Here is a 15,863-nt window from a genome sequence, read left to right on the forward strand (position 1 = left end):
CAGGAGATTGTGTGAGTTAATTTCGGGATTTACAAAGATCTTTATTGGAACATCACGCTGTATGCGGAACCATTGACCAGACTGGTCGCAGGAAGGACTGGGCCGCCTACTGCCTTTAGTGTATCTTCTGGTTGATACACTAGCAGAGCTCCTCCAGATGTCAGCCACGTGTTCAGGGATCACTTTCCACGTCATCAATGCCAGTTTTTCGGATAACATTTGCCCCCCAAGTTTATTTATTACGAGCAATAAATATACTTTTGAATGAACGACCCTTCGGTGACCCCGCCATACGTGTCAGAACCCTTCGTGTGTTCTTGGAAAAAGCAACCTAATCTTGTCTAGTCATGACTTTTCGGTTCCCCAGTAATAATTCGACAGCTATCTCGCTTCCCCATACTTCGAAAAAAGGGAAACTGATGATTACATCTTTTTAATGCCACAGACAAACTTACATAACATCTCCGAAGCTTTCTTTTTCTTTTTACGCACGCCATTACTCATTCCAGAAACCCTAAAACCAGATCTTTCGTCTTCTCCCAGAGACCATTCTTCTGCATTCTTAAGGTTCAGCCCGAGAGCTCCTTGATTTCCGAAGACTCTTTATCATTCTTCACGATCTTCTTTCTGGTAAGTCTTCGAATCTTTATGTTTTGTATTTTTGTAATGCATGCTTCTGTTTGTCGACTGTTTGAGTTCATCTGCTTCTGGGTTGAGATGTTTGTTAATAGAGTGTCTTGTGGGTGAAAAGAGTTACGAGTTAGTTTGATAGTTGGGATCATACTTTTAGGACGTAAGATCGAAGTAAAAATTCAAGTTTTAGGCCAGTCGAAAAATAGGTTTTTCCCGTCCTAAGGGGAGTTGAAAAAGCTTTTTTGAAAAACTTTTTGCTTTCACCCTTTGATCCGTTTCTCAAACTGTTCGTGCGGAAAAATTTAGCTTTTTGTTAGAATGCTGCTGTATAAAAGCTTAACTTTTATACTCGACCAGCGTTATTCTAAAAAGCCTTTAAAAATTCTCTATCCTCACCTCCTCATTCTTCTGTTTGCAGACTTTGATGCTAGATTTGTGGGGAGGTGAACGGCCCATCGACGATGATCTTCTCGCCTAGCTGCTCGAAGGCGAAGAACAACCGGCTGACCGAATTCACGAGATTCCTTTTTCACGATCTTCCTCTAGACCTCGTCCTTTTTCTCCTCAAATGGCTCGTTCCAAATCCTTAGGCAAGAAAAGACCTAAATCCGGCGATAGTTCAAACCCTCCTGCCCAGCCTGATTCACAGGCTAGGGTTCCTTCGACAAGTGGTCGAGAAAATCCTGCTCCTGACCCCAATATCCAAACTAAAGCCCGTCCTCGCCATCAGAATCTGCCTGATGTCGAGTGGTATTTCTCCCCGACCAACCTAGTGACTCCTAGGATGCTTTCCAACTACCTTAGGAAGTATCCTCTCACAGGGGTCACTCTCAAAATTCCTGCTGCAGACCAAAGGGCTAACCTCCCTGGAGGTGTATAAAGTGCTTGGTCTCGGTACCACATAGAGGCGGGGGCCGTCCTGCCTCTACATCCTTTTTATCAGGGGGTGGCTAATTATTTTGATGTCACCCCCTTCCAGATTACTCCAAATGGATATAGAATGCAGGCCGCACTCTATATCCTGTATAAACTTAAAAATTGGCCAGAACCTACCCCCCATGAGGTCAATTATCTCTTTGACCTCAAGTCCAACCCTCAACAGTATGGGACGGGCTTTTTCCATCTTTGTCACCAGGAGACAAACGGGACGTTCTTGAGTGCCACCACGCACATATCCAATGTGGGGCAATACAGTAAGGAGTACTTCCTTACTCCGGACATAACCAGCAACAACTTGGCCTTCGCTCGAGGAGGTAAGTGCTGCTTTTACTGGTCGATACTTTTCATCAGCGAGTTTCCCTTCATTCTTCTTAAAGTGCATTTTGTCTTTCAGGCCCATGGTTACGTCCGACCCCAACACCAGACATGGTGTTGAGGTCCAATGAACTGGCCAGGATGACAGACGTAGAAAAAATCGTCAAGTCCCTGGTCACTGATGATAATCTGAGGCTAGCTGGCCTCCTGGCTCCTCACCATGAAACAAGAGGACCCGTGGTAGCTGATGCCACTACCCAGGGGGTTCCCGAGCAGCAACCCCCTGTGTCCCCTCCACGAAGGCCGACGGGGGTTACAATCAGGGAGCCCACGGGCAATCCTTCTGCAGAAAGGCATTCTGCTCCCCACGGCAAGGGGAAACAAAAGGCAAAAGAGCCGGTTGTGGACATGGGGGAATCCTCTGATGAGAACGGTAAAGTTATTTTGCTTTTAAATAGTTTTCCCATTCCCTATCTGTAACGCCCTACTACCTTAGAGCCGTTACCAAGTGAGTTTAAGATAGAAATCGTGCTTTTGACTGACTCTAAGTGGTTTCTAAAACCAAAAGTGTGGATAAATCAGAATTTAAGGCTATACTCTTTAAAATGTTTAACTTCATTGAAAACGTAAGTATAAAACATCTGGGATCCCAAAATAAGGTTTACAAAATATTTGCAACTCAAAAATAGATTTACATCAGGTTAACTATCAAAAGAATGGATCCATACAGCCATTTACAAAAATGCCCCCAACCAAAGCAGTCGGGCAGGCCGAACATGTACGCGCCGCCCCCACGCTCTCCATACTCATGGCCGGTTGACAGACTCCTTGCTTTTACCTGCCACACAGAGCACCCGTGAGCCGAAGCCCAGCAAGAAAACCCAAATAGCACATAACATATGCAATAATAATATTACTGGCATAATTTACTGATAAATAAGAAAATCATCGATTTAAACAAGCACGGCCATGCCGCCCCAGAGGCCTTACCAAAGCTTGGGGTCTCGGTCATTACCGTAGGATAACTCATGTATCCCTTGGGTCCCACCCTCGCTATAGCATCCCATGTGCTGAGCGTTGCTTCCGGCCCCACTGCCGTACCCGGCCCTTGCCGCTCCCGGCCTTGCCGTTCATTCAATTACAATCACACATATCATACATTATGAAATAACCATTCAAACATACAATAGTTTATCTAAGATTACACATTTGCACACAATTCAAGCTAGGGCCGTGCCCTACAATCACACAGTGGGCCTATGCCCTATTATCAGGTGTCACGGTTTTCTTACCTGTATTCCGTGCTTTTCGATGCACCACGATCACGAGCACGGTCCACTAGCACGAGCCCCTCCGAAATCCTAGTCACAACACACAAAAAACACTTTCAATACTAACCAAGCCTAGAACCACTTCCCGGGACCAATCCCGCACTCCCGGGACCTCTAAATCCATAAAGCAAAGTATCGGAACCATCCCCCGAGTCCCCGGGCAAAAGCCCTAAAAACTAAACTTTTGGGCTGCCAAAATGGCCTAGGGCCGCGGCACACCCCTCAAGGGCCGCGGCGCCCAGAGCCCATGCCCCCACCCTGAAGCCTCCTCGCGCCGCGGCGCCCAAGAACAGGGCCGCGGCGCTCCATCGCGAACCCAGAAAATCTGGGTTTTTCCTGCATTTTTCCCGAGCTTTAACTTCTCCAAATCACCCCAAACCAATACCTAAACCCCAAAACTCAAATCCAAACCTCATATGAACAATCTAACACCCCATAAACACTAGAATGTTTAGCTTAGGCATTTAAATTCCTTAAATCAAATTTCAGCAACTAACCCCAAAACCCAACAATGTTTAGCTTAGGCATTTAAATTCCTTAAATCAAAACAAAATCCATATTTAGATATGTATAAAACCTTTACCTCAAATGAAGAATCCACACAAGTCCTTGATCCCCTCCTAGACTCCCACTTCTCCTTCTCTTCTTCTTCTTCTTCTTGCTTGCCCTAGCCTTTTTCTCCTCTTCTTTCCTTCTCTTCTAATTTTATCAACACACTAAATGAGCCAATGCCCAAACCGTACACCCCATATACCCAGCTGCAACTTGCCTATTTGCCTTGCCAAAAGACCAATTTACCCCTTCCTAATAATCCCTCCTTAGCTAAACCTTCAAGGGCACTTAAGTCATTACACTTTCATTTCAATTCTACCACTTTCTATCTTAAAACTTGTTACCCACAGCAGTTACAAATGGTTACCCAATCACCAATAACTAACCACCCATTCTCAACTCAACTTATAAGATTCCCAAAGTACCCCTAGGCTTTACCCGAGCCGGGTACAACATCCCGTTGTGACTTTTAGACTAAATGGCTCACTAGGACCGTCTCGAAGTGTGCATCCTGATAAAAACACCACCTCACATGGCACGATTCACGTAGTACAATTATCACAGTTATGCCCAAACATGGCCAGATTACAATCATGCTCATTCTAAGACAATCAGGTCTACATGCATACTAATTCACATAGTCGTGCATCTCAAATAGTCAAATAGTCATATAATGTGCAATAAGTCATAATCATGCATTAAATTCATAAAAATCACACACAGAATCCCATCATGCCCTCCAGGCACACTTCCCCAGGCCCTAAGCCTAAACACTGAATTTGGGTCGTTACACTATCACATGTTTAAAGGGGAGGACAACTTTACATATACTGCAAATCTAGGGCCAGACTTCTTCATGCCAGATAGTGAGTGTATGACTAATAGAGTCAATAGTGTAGCGACCAGTAGTTGTAGCTCGGGTATTAACTTTGTGACCTCTTTTCTGTTTTATTGAGAGTTTTTATCTGCCTTTATTTTATCATTTGCATGTGTTTACTTGTATGCAGATATGGCTACTCCCAACGTTTTTGACTTATACCAGGCTGAGGAGGAAGTAGAAGTTCCTCTTGTTCGGCGGAAGTCGTCTAGGAGACACAACGACAAGACAAGCCAGGGACCTGCCAAGAAGGGTCGAACAGAAGATCCTTCCAAGGACGTGCCAACTGGGCAAACTTCCGCTCAGCCTTCGGCTCCTGCTAAAAAGGAAACTCCGCTTGCGACGACGACTCCTCAACCCGTGGCTGCCAAGGAACAGACTCAGCGGGACGAAGCCCTCAGGGCCAAACTCTCGAACCGCGCTCTGTGAGCGGCCAAGGATCGCCTTGCACACATCGTGAAGTACGACCGTTGCAAGGACGCGATGCCTGAGACAGAGACCATGGGGGTCGACCAGATTCTGAACAGGGCCCTAAATGAAATGGCCAGCGTAAGTGCTTCTTATCTCTTTGGCCTTAGTCTTTTATTCTTTGCAACAGGTTCTAACTTTATCCTTTGTCCACAGGCTTTGCTGACTGCAACTTCCGCCCGCACCCGTGCCCAAGCTACCATCGACCAGGCTCGGGCGAAGGCTATCGAGAGGTACCAGGTGAAAGCAGCCGAGGAACTCTCGGCTGCAGAGGCCAGGCATGCGAAGGAGTTGGAGGCGATCGTTCAGCAGAAGGATGCTGCAGTGACAAAGCTATCGGAGGCTGAAGCTTCGAAGGCAGCTATAAGGAAGCAGAGGGAGGAGTATCAGGAGTCCAGCCGAGTCCAATTTCGAGAATGCAAGAGACTGGGTGAGGAGCTCAAGTCCAAGGACGAGGCCATCGTTACTCTTGAGAGCCAAGTAGAGCAGCTGAAGCTTTCCAATGACAAAGATCTGGAAAGGTACAAGAATGCGATGCTCCGGTGTTTTTAAAACTTCTGGAAAAACAATCAGGGTGCCAACTTCAGTTATCTTTAAGAAGATGTTAGAAATGCTGAGCTGGCCCGTTGCACTGCTCAACTGGCTGAAGAGGAGGCAAGAGCAAGGGTCGCTGCTTCCCCAAGCATCGCTGGCGCAGAGGAAGAAGGAGTCGTTGAGGATGCGACCAATCAGAATGCTAATAAAGACCCTCCTGCTCCTAATGCCTCTTGAGCTTTTATTATTATTATTTCTTTCTTTTGATTACACGACCCATGGCTCGTGATGTAAAGACAATATTTTTATTTTTTTTGAATTTGCTGCATGGGCAGCAAACTTTTCCTTTTATTTGAACAGTTACATCCAAGCAGTGATGCTTGCGGTGTAAAAGATTGCTTTATAATGTTATAATATTTTCACCTACTATAACATATGTCCATACGACCGAACTTAGCATAGTACTTTGGCTTGATTTAACAAAATATAAATTTTGAAAAATACTCTAAGTACCTTAGCATGCTTTCACTCATTTTTTTCATGTGTTTACATACCTCACGGTACACTTTGCTATCGATGTGCCTTATATGCCCCCCAAGTGATCGAGGAGCTTTAGGTCCTTGGTCACTTGCCTTGACCATGACCTGTTCAAACATTTCTGCTCGGGTGGAAAAGTAATACTTGTAATACAGCAAAATAACACACGTAATGAACAAATACTTGTAAATATAAATTTACAAAGGTTGGCAAGAATGACTAGCTGGGCACAGTCCCTTATAATCTCGTATTAAAAATGGACTAAACATGTCTTTACGAGTGATTCTAAAATAGAATCTTACATATACGAGCGATTAGCCATACAACGTGGCTAACCCTCTTTGCAAAACTTGTAAAAAGTAAAATTTAATGCAAGCCACTCCTTTATAAAGGACTGTTCACTGATAATACTTGCGCAGGTGTTCTCCATTCCAATAACGTGGAACAAGATCTCCATTTAGGCGTACAAGTTTGTAGGTGCCCGGATGAAGGACTTCTTCAATCTGGTAAGGTCCTTCCCAATTAGGTCCGAGTACTCCAGCAGTGGGATCGCGGGTGTTTAAGAAAACTCGTCGTAGCACCAAGTCACCGTCGTTGAATTTTCTTTCTTTAACTTAGGAGTTAAAGTACCGGGCGACTTTTTGCTGGTACGCAGCAACTCGGAGTTGGGCCTTTTCCCGTATCTCGTCAATTGAGTCTAGGGACTCCATCATTAGTTGGCTGTTCTGGTCCTGGTTGTATGTTATACGTCGATGTGAGGGGAGGTCTAACTCGATAGGTAACATAGCCTCATATCCTTAAGCTAGGGAAAATGGGGTATGACCTGTCGCTGTTCGATGAGATGTTCTATACGACCAGAGGACTTCAGGCAGCTGCTCCGGCCATGCTCCTTTAGAATCTTCAAGCTTTTTCTTCAGGGTATCTTTAAGAGTTTTATTCACGGCTTCGACCTGCCCGTTTGCTTGGGGATGCGCAACTGAAGAAAAGCTTTTAATAATTCCATGCCTTTCGCAGAAGTCGGTGAATAAGTCGCTGTCAAATTGGGTTCCGTTATCTGACATGATCTTTCAGGGCAAACCATACCGGCAAACAATGTTCTTGATGACAAAGTCAAGAGCTTTCTTGGTCGTGATGGTAGCGAGCGGTTCAGCTTTGGCCCATTTGGTGGAGTAGTCGACTGCCACAACGGCGTATTTTACTCCACCCTTTCCTGTAGGTAGGGACCCAATCAAATCTATCCCCCACACCGCAAAAGGCTACGGACTTTGCATTTGTTTCAATTCATTTGGAGCTGCTCGTGGAATTTTGGAGAACCTTTGACATTTTTCGCATCTTCGTACAAACTCCATCGAATCCTCGTTCATGGTTGGCCAGAAGTAGCCTTGCCTTAGAATTTTCTTTGCCAAACTCTGCCCCCCAGCGTGATCCCCGCAGAAGCCTTCATGCACCTCTTTCATGAGTTCCTTAGCTTTCTCTGGTGTAACGCATCTGAGTAGCGGCATTGAATACCCTCTTCGGTACATAACACCATCAACTAGTATGTACCTAGCGGCCTGCCTTTGTAGAGTTCTGGCTTTGTTTCTATCGGTTGGTAGCACACCGTTCGTCAGATACTCTAAGTAAGGTGCCATCCATGTATCCTCCATTCGAATCTCCACATTGGTCTCGACCGCTTGTATGCTTGGCTCACTCAGTCTTTCTACTGGCACAATGTTCAAAGTGTCAGCATCCTTTGCGCTCGCGAGTTTTGCTAAGGCATCTGCGTTTGAATTCTAATCCCGCGGAATTTGTTGGAGGGTGTACTCCGTGAACTGGGCTAGCAGGTCTTTTGTTCTATTCAAGTAGGCCACCATTTTTAAGCCTCGCGCTTGATATTCTCCTAGAACTTGATTCACCACCAGCTGTGAATCACTGTAAATATCATGCGTCTTTATGCTCATGTCTTTTGCCATTCTCAATCCAGCGAGGAGTGCTTCATATTCGGCTTCATTGTTTGACGCGGTGAATTCGAACCTAATAGCGCAGTGAAATCGATGCCCCTCCGACGTTATCAATATCATTCCCGCTCCTGCGTGGGATTCATTAGACGACCCATCCGTGAATAACTTCCACGAAGGAGCTTTCTCTTGAGGCTCAGGCGCACTAGGCTGTTTGCACTGCTCGCTGTCTGGGAGTTCGGTGAACTCTGCAATAAGATCGGCCAAGACTTGTCCTTTTACTGCTGCTTGCGGTGAATAAGTTATATCGAACTGCCCTAATTCGACTGCCCATTTTAATAATCGTCCAGCCACTTCTGGTTTTTGGAGGACTTGCCGAAGGGGTTGGTCAGTTAAAACTGTGATAGGATGGGCTTGAAAGTAGGGGCGTAACTATCTAGAGGCCAGGATTTAGCAATATGCTAACCTTTCAATGGGCGGATATCTCAGTTCTGCCCCGATCAGCCTTTTGCTTACATAGTAGACCGCTTTCTGCACGCCTTCTTCTTCTCGTACTAGCACCGCGCTCGCAGCAACTTCTGTAATCGCCAGGTAAATAAACAAAGTTTCTCCTTCGATTGGCTTTGATAAGATGGGAGGCTATGCTATATGAGCTTTCAAGGCCTGAAAAGCTTGCTCGCAGTCTCCTGTCCATTCAAACTTCTTATTTCCCCTAAGTAGATTGAAGAAAGGGACACATTTGTCTTTTGACTTCGAAATAAATCTACTTACGGCTGCGATTCTCCCGGTTAAACTTTGTACATCTTTGATCCTTTCTGGCGATTTCATGTCGATCAGGGCTTTTATCTTGTCAGGGTTGGCCTCAATTCCTCTTGAATTTACAATGAACCCCAAAAACTTCCCTGATCCAACTCCGAAGGAACATTTGAGGGGATTTAACTTCATCCGGTATTTGTTCAATACATGGAAGCATTCTTGTAAATCCTTCACATGTCCTTCTGCCTTTTTAGACTTTTCCAGCATGTCGTCCACGTATACCTCCATGTTTATTCCGATGAGCTCCTTAAACATGTGGTTGACTAGAAGTTGGTAAGTCGCACCTGCGTTTTTTAGTCCGAAGGGCATTACTTTATAACAGTATAAGCCCGTATCGGTCCGAAAGCTGGTGTGATCCTCATCAGGGGGATGCATGCTAATCTGGTTGTAGCCCGAATATGCATCCATGAACGAGAGGATCTCGTGTCCTGCAATAGCATCGACCAGCTGGTCAATTCATGGGAGTGGGAAGCAGTCTTTTGGGCAGGCTTTATTGAGGTCTGTAAAATCCACGTAGGTTCGCCATTGGTTTTCTTAACAATGAGAAATCAAGCTCTCAATGAAAGCACTAGAATGTTGACCCAGATTTTGGTCAACTGACACGGAGTCAGAATATGCTTGATATGAATGAATGCGTTGAAAAGAATCAAATGACAAAAATAATAAGAACACGATATTTTATAGTGGTTCGGCCCCAGGATCTGGTAATGACCTACGTCCACTTAGATTGTTATTGATGTGAGAATCAAAGGAGTGGTCAAAGAACTAGGGTTCAATGAGTTTCACCAACCTCTAAAGAACAATACAATATTTCAAGTAGAATTACTCTAGTATCAAATAATTCGAAAACCAAAAGTCATTTCCTTGAGCTATCTTTCTCTATTTATAGGCTCAAGGGGGTTTACACGAGATTGTTACAGATATTCTCTCCTGAATAATCGGACATTCAGGAGATTGTGTGAGTTAATTTCGGGATTTACAAAGATCTTTATTGGAACATCACGCTGTATGCGGAACCATCGACCAGACTGGTCGCAGGAAGGACTGGGCCGCCTACTACCTTTAGTGTATCTTCTGGTCGATACACTAGCAGAGCTCCTCCAGATGTCAGCCACGTGTTCAGGGATCACTTGCCACGTCATCAATGCCAGTTTTTCGGATAACACACTTTATCTATGTAAGCTACTTGAGATAGAGCTAAGAGTCTGTTCGTTCTATCCCTAATGATCTAGATACCTAGAACATAACTTGCTTCACCCAAATCCTTCATCTGGAATTGAGTGCTCAGCCAATTCTTCACATCTGTTAATTTCTTAACATTGTTTCCAATGAGTAAGATATCATCTACATAAAGAACCAGGAATACCACTATTTGATTTGCCTTCAGTTGGTAAACACAGGGCTCATCAATATTTTGTTCAAAGCCATAGGTTTTTATTATTTCATCAAACCTAAGATTCCAGGAACGAGAAACTTGCTTAAGTCCATAGATGGACTTATTCAACTTACAAACTTTTCCTTCTTGTCCAGCTACTTTAAATCCTTCTGGATGATCCATATAAATGACTTCGTCAAGCTTTCCATTAAGAAAAGTTGTCTTGACGTCCATTTGCCAGATCTCATAGTCGAGAGTGGCTGCTATGGATAGGAGGATGCGAATGGATTTGAGCATGGCTATCGGACTAAAAGTTTCCTCATAGTCCATGCCTTCTCTTTGGGTATAACCCTTTGCCACTAATCGAGCTTTATAAGTCTCGATATGTCCATCAACACCTCATTTCTTCTTGTAGATCCACTTGCACCCAATGGACCTAAAGTCACTAGGTGCTTCCACAAGATCCCAGACAGAATTTGAGTACATGGACTCTATTTCCTGTTTCATGGCTTCGAGCCATAGTTCCTTTTCAGGGCTAGCCATTGCCTGTTTGAAAGACAATGGATCATCATCACTAGTGTCACAAAAAACCATATTGGTTTCACTATCCAAACCATAATGAACTGGGTTCCTAGAAACCCTCTCACTACGACGAGGCTCCGTGACTGTTTGCTCAGGAATAGTGGTACTTTCTTCATTTAAATCAACTTGTGTCGGTTGTTTGTACATGAAGAGTGGGAATTTCATCATCAACTCGCGTTGATGACGATGGAACGTTGGTTGGAGTCAATTCTTTAACCATCTCCTCAAAAACTACTTTGCTGCGAGGTTTAAAGTTCTGGACATAGTCATTTTCCAGAAAAGTAGCATTTGTAGAAGTAAACACTTTCTTTTCTGAATGACTATAGAAAAGTCCACCCTGAGTACCTTTAGGATAGCCAACAAACATGCAAACTTTAGTTCGCGGTTCTAGCTTTCCCTCCTTTTTCCTCAGGACGTGAGTGGGACACCCCCAAATTCTATAATGGCGTCAACTAGGTTCACGACCATTCCAGCGTTCTAAAGGTGTTTTGGGGATTGATTTAGACAGCACGACATTGAGAATGTCGTTCGCAATTTCAATTGCATGTCCCCAGATCGAAGTTGGTAGAGTTGAGTAACTAAGCATGCATCTAACCATTTCCAATAAAGTACTGTTCCGATGTTCCGCTACACCATTTTGTTGCGGAGTACCTGGGGCAGTAAGTTGTGATAAAATCCCAAGTCCAGTTAAATGATCTTGGAACTGCATATCCAAATATTCCCCACCCTTATCAGATCACAAGATCTTTAACGTTTTACCTAAATTATTTTGAGCCATTGCTAGGAATTCCTGAAATTTTGAAAATGTTTCTAATTTCCTATGCATTAGGTAAAGACATGAGTATCTAGAGTAATCGTCAATGAAAGTGACAAAATACTCAAAACCACCCCTGGCTTGTACATTCAAAGGTCCACAAACATCTGAATGCACAAGACCAAGTGGTTCTTTGGCCCTATCACCCTTTGCAGAGAATGGACGCTTGGTCAATTTTCCTTCTAGACAAGATTCACAGACAGCTAATTCACCTAAGGTGAGTTCCCTCAAAGGTCCGTCCTTTGTAAGTCTTTGAATCCTATCATAGCCAATGTGACCTAGTCTCAAGTGCCATAAATACGTCATATTATTGTTATCGGTCTTTTAACGTTTATTGGTCCTAGGTTTAGCTACTTTGAATAAATCATTATTAAGAGCGAGGGGCTCGTTAGGTTGCAGAATATAAAACCCATTTTCCAAACATGCAATGCATAATTATGATCCATTGAAATAAATAAATATATTAGAACTTGTGAAAGTCATAACAAATTGTTCTAATTGCAACATGGAAACTTAAATTAAATTTCTACTAAAATCTAGAATAAAAAATACATCATTTTAAATTAAAAATTTATTTCCGAACTTCAGACGAGTTCTTCCTCTAGCTTGGACCGTGACGAACGCTCCATTCCCAACTCTAAGCTTTAAGCCGCCTTCGTTCACTTCCCCCCACGATTCATGAAGCTGTAAAGAGTTATAAACATGGTTGGTAGATCCAGAATCAATAATCCAAACAAAGTTATCATTCTCTAAAACACATGTTTCCAAGATAAATGAACTATAATCATTTCCTTTGTTTTTATCTGCTAGAAACTTGGGGCAATCCTGTTTCCAATGCCCCTTCTCTTTGCAGTGAAAACACTTACCTTTACCTTTCTTATTTTTCTTGTTCTTCCCCTTAGTCATCTGTGCACTTGGTTGTGCACTCGCCTTTGCAGCCTTTGCAGGCTTGGGGTTGTTTATTTGTCCACCTTACCTCTTGTTTCCAGCTTTCGAAGACGAAGTTGGATGAGCTTCAACCTTAGCTAGATCAGCAGCAACATCAGTAGTCTTATTTTCACTTCCTTTACTAGGTCTACCTATGACAGGTTCAATAATCTGAAGCTCGTTCATGAGCTACGTTAGACCATAGTTGAGTTGAGCACGAACGTGCAGACACGGTGCCTTCCGAGAATTTACGGTGCCATCACGAACTTGCAGAGATGGTGTTATCCAAGCATTTACGGTACCATCACGAGCATTGATGGTACCATCACTATCGATCTTCTATTTTCTTCACAGCCTTCTAATGTATCCTTAGAATCACCTAGACTAGTGTGGGAAATTCTCAACACATGAGATAGATATAGAGAAGAAGAAGAGAAAATAATCAAAGAGGCTTAGAAAATGACTTGTGTTTAGAGAGAATCTAATATTATTAGAAAACCAGTGATTACACTTATCTGTCATCTCAAAAATCTTACCTGATGACTTCTCTCTAAGCACTCCTTTTATAGACTCAATTAGGTCATTTAATTTAATTAAAAATCAATAAAATAATAGCCATTTTAAAGCCCTAGGTCAAAATTAGCATGCCTTTAGGCCCGTGAAATTTCCCATTTGATTATAAGCTCATTTGACTTAAAAACAATGCATGTATTATTTTCTATTGATTTAATTATTTAAATCCTTTATCCAATTAATTATTTATAATTTGAACCTTGATTTATACTTGTTTATTAATTTAGATACCAATTTATCTTAACTAATAAATCTGTCATAATTTCTCTTTTCTTCTCAAAATTACACAACTCTATGAAACTATCCAAAATTGACCTGGTCAACTTTGATAATTCTAATTGATAACTAAATCAATTAATTGAGACTATCTAGATGATTTTATCCAAGGTACAATGGGGACCATGGGCCTATGAAATCAAGCTCCAATAAGTTATCATAAATCTAACAAATAAATTTACTAACTTATTAATTCCTCGAGACTCCACTATAGACTCGGAATTGCACTATTGAATTCATAGAACACTCTATAACTAATATAGATACGCTATTAATTATCCATTGTTACAACCATAATTGTCACTCAGTCCTCTATAGACGGTCTTCAATGAGATAGGACTAAAATACCATTTTATCCCTCATTGTATTTTATCCTTAAAACACTTAGTTCCTTGTAAATGATATTTCCGTAAACTAATTTAATTACTGAAATGAGATCTCTATCATTTAACACCTTGAACCAAACTAAAAGGAAACCATCGTTTCACTTCTTCATCAAAAGTTATAGATGTTCATATCTACGATTAACACTCCCACTCAATTATACTATCGAGTTCCCAAGATGTAAGTATGGGCTAATCCGTAGGGTAAGCTGGTAACGAACAAGTTAAAGAACTCAAATAATACAATTAGTTAGAATACTAACCCTTCAAAATTGAGATTGAATTGACCTATGGCCAACTATATGATATGACTAGAATAGATAATAATGGTATGTTTACTTATCTTATCTACTGTCAATATCGGTCCAGTCCGATGTAACAAATGCATCCGAACTTATCTACTTTGCTAATGTTCTGGAAAGAACATAACACTATAATGTGTAAGTAGATCATATCGTAGATTGGCAAGTCATTGTAAATTCTATGCACTGACTAATCTTAGGACTAACTTATTTTGAACATATAATCATATTTATATTCCACTGTGATTACGTCACTATAAATAAGATTAGCTATATGCTCGGGATTTAATAGAAGTTTATATTAAACAAATAATCATGAAAATAAAACATGTGAGCAAAGTGATTGATCAAGTCAAAATATGATTTCTATTCTTTTATTGATAATAAAATGAGATTACAAAGAATTTGTGTTTTAATTAAGGCATAAAACCCCAACAGTAAATGTTTGATTTTGTCGCCTAGGTCGACTGTAAAGTAACTTTTGAGTCATAAACATGTTTTAAACAATATTTTGGGATCCCAATGTAACACTTTTATGATTTAAATGAATGTCCAACGTTTTATACTAAAATCTTATTTAAATGAGTCTTCATTTTAATTAATCACGCTTTTGGGCCTAAAACCTCGATTAGCAAGTTAATTGCACATTATAAAATCATGTAGTAACAGTTCTAGGGTAGTAGGGCATTACAATTACATAAACGTTGCCTGAACTCCATTGAATCTTGCCCAACCAAGCTTCATAGATCCTAATACTAAAATTCTCATGGACTAGGGTTATTTTATAACTTGAACCACGTAAAAATCTTTTGTTCTTTATTGGATTTCTTTAAATCTCTATTTATTAAGTTGATAGCGAAAAATCCGTCAACACCCCTCTTTATATATTTTATCTATGATTAAATTTATTTTTAATAAATTAATAATACTTCAACTTTATTTTTATAACATATAAACTTACAAAAATAATAATAAAATAAGAATAAAATAAATACATAATGAGAAATAGTTTAATATTATTTAATATTTGATTTTAACTTAAATAATAATATTTAATAATTGTTGACGGTGAAATCTCGTCAACGATATAAGGTTAGAAAACTAAGACTGTATTGCCAAAGGTATCTTAGAAGAAGATGGAGACAACTTGAAAGAGTAAATATGCAGAACTACTATGGAGTCGAATTTGTATATTACTTAACAGCCTTAGCATACAATAAATTTTCCAACCCCTTTTCTGGAGGGGTGATGATCTTTTTATACTAGAACTCTAATGACTCCCCATACATTGTGGTCCCAGGGGACAAGATTGTACATAGTTACATTGTCAGGGTAGTGGCACAGGTCGTGGTGGAGCAGAAGGTTATGGTGTCGGCCTAGTACATAGTCAGAGGTATGCATGTAGTGCTTCCACTCTCTATACAAACCCGTACCTCAACTACTTGTAGGACACAGATGTCAGAGTCATGCCTTTTCCCTTTTTCAGGGTTGTACATCCCGTGCTTGTACATTCATCTCATGCCTAGTGGTCCTGCTTACCTAAATATCTTCTCTAGGTTTCTTCATATTTTAGTAAGTGTCGAACCATACTTCTTTTATCCCGACCCTATTTCCATGTAGGAGACCTTGAAATAGGCATGTACGAGGCTAGGGGATGGGTCTCCCAAGGCGAGACCCTTGGTGACCAGGCGA

Source organism: Humulus lupulus, chromosome 4 (assembly GCF_963169125.1).
Source record: "Humulus lupulus chromosome 4, drHumLupu1.1, whole genome shotgun sequence".
In the NCBI taxonomy this organism is placed as follows: Eukaryota; Viridiplantae; Streptophyta; class Magnoliopsida; order Rosales; family Cannabaceae; genus Humulus; species Humulus lupulus.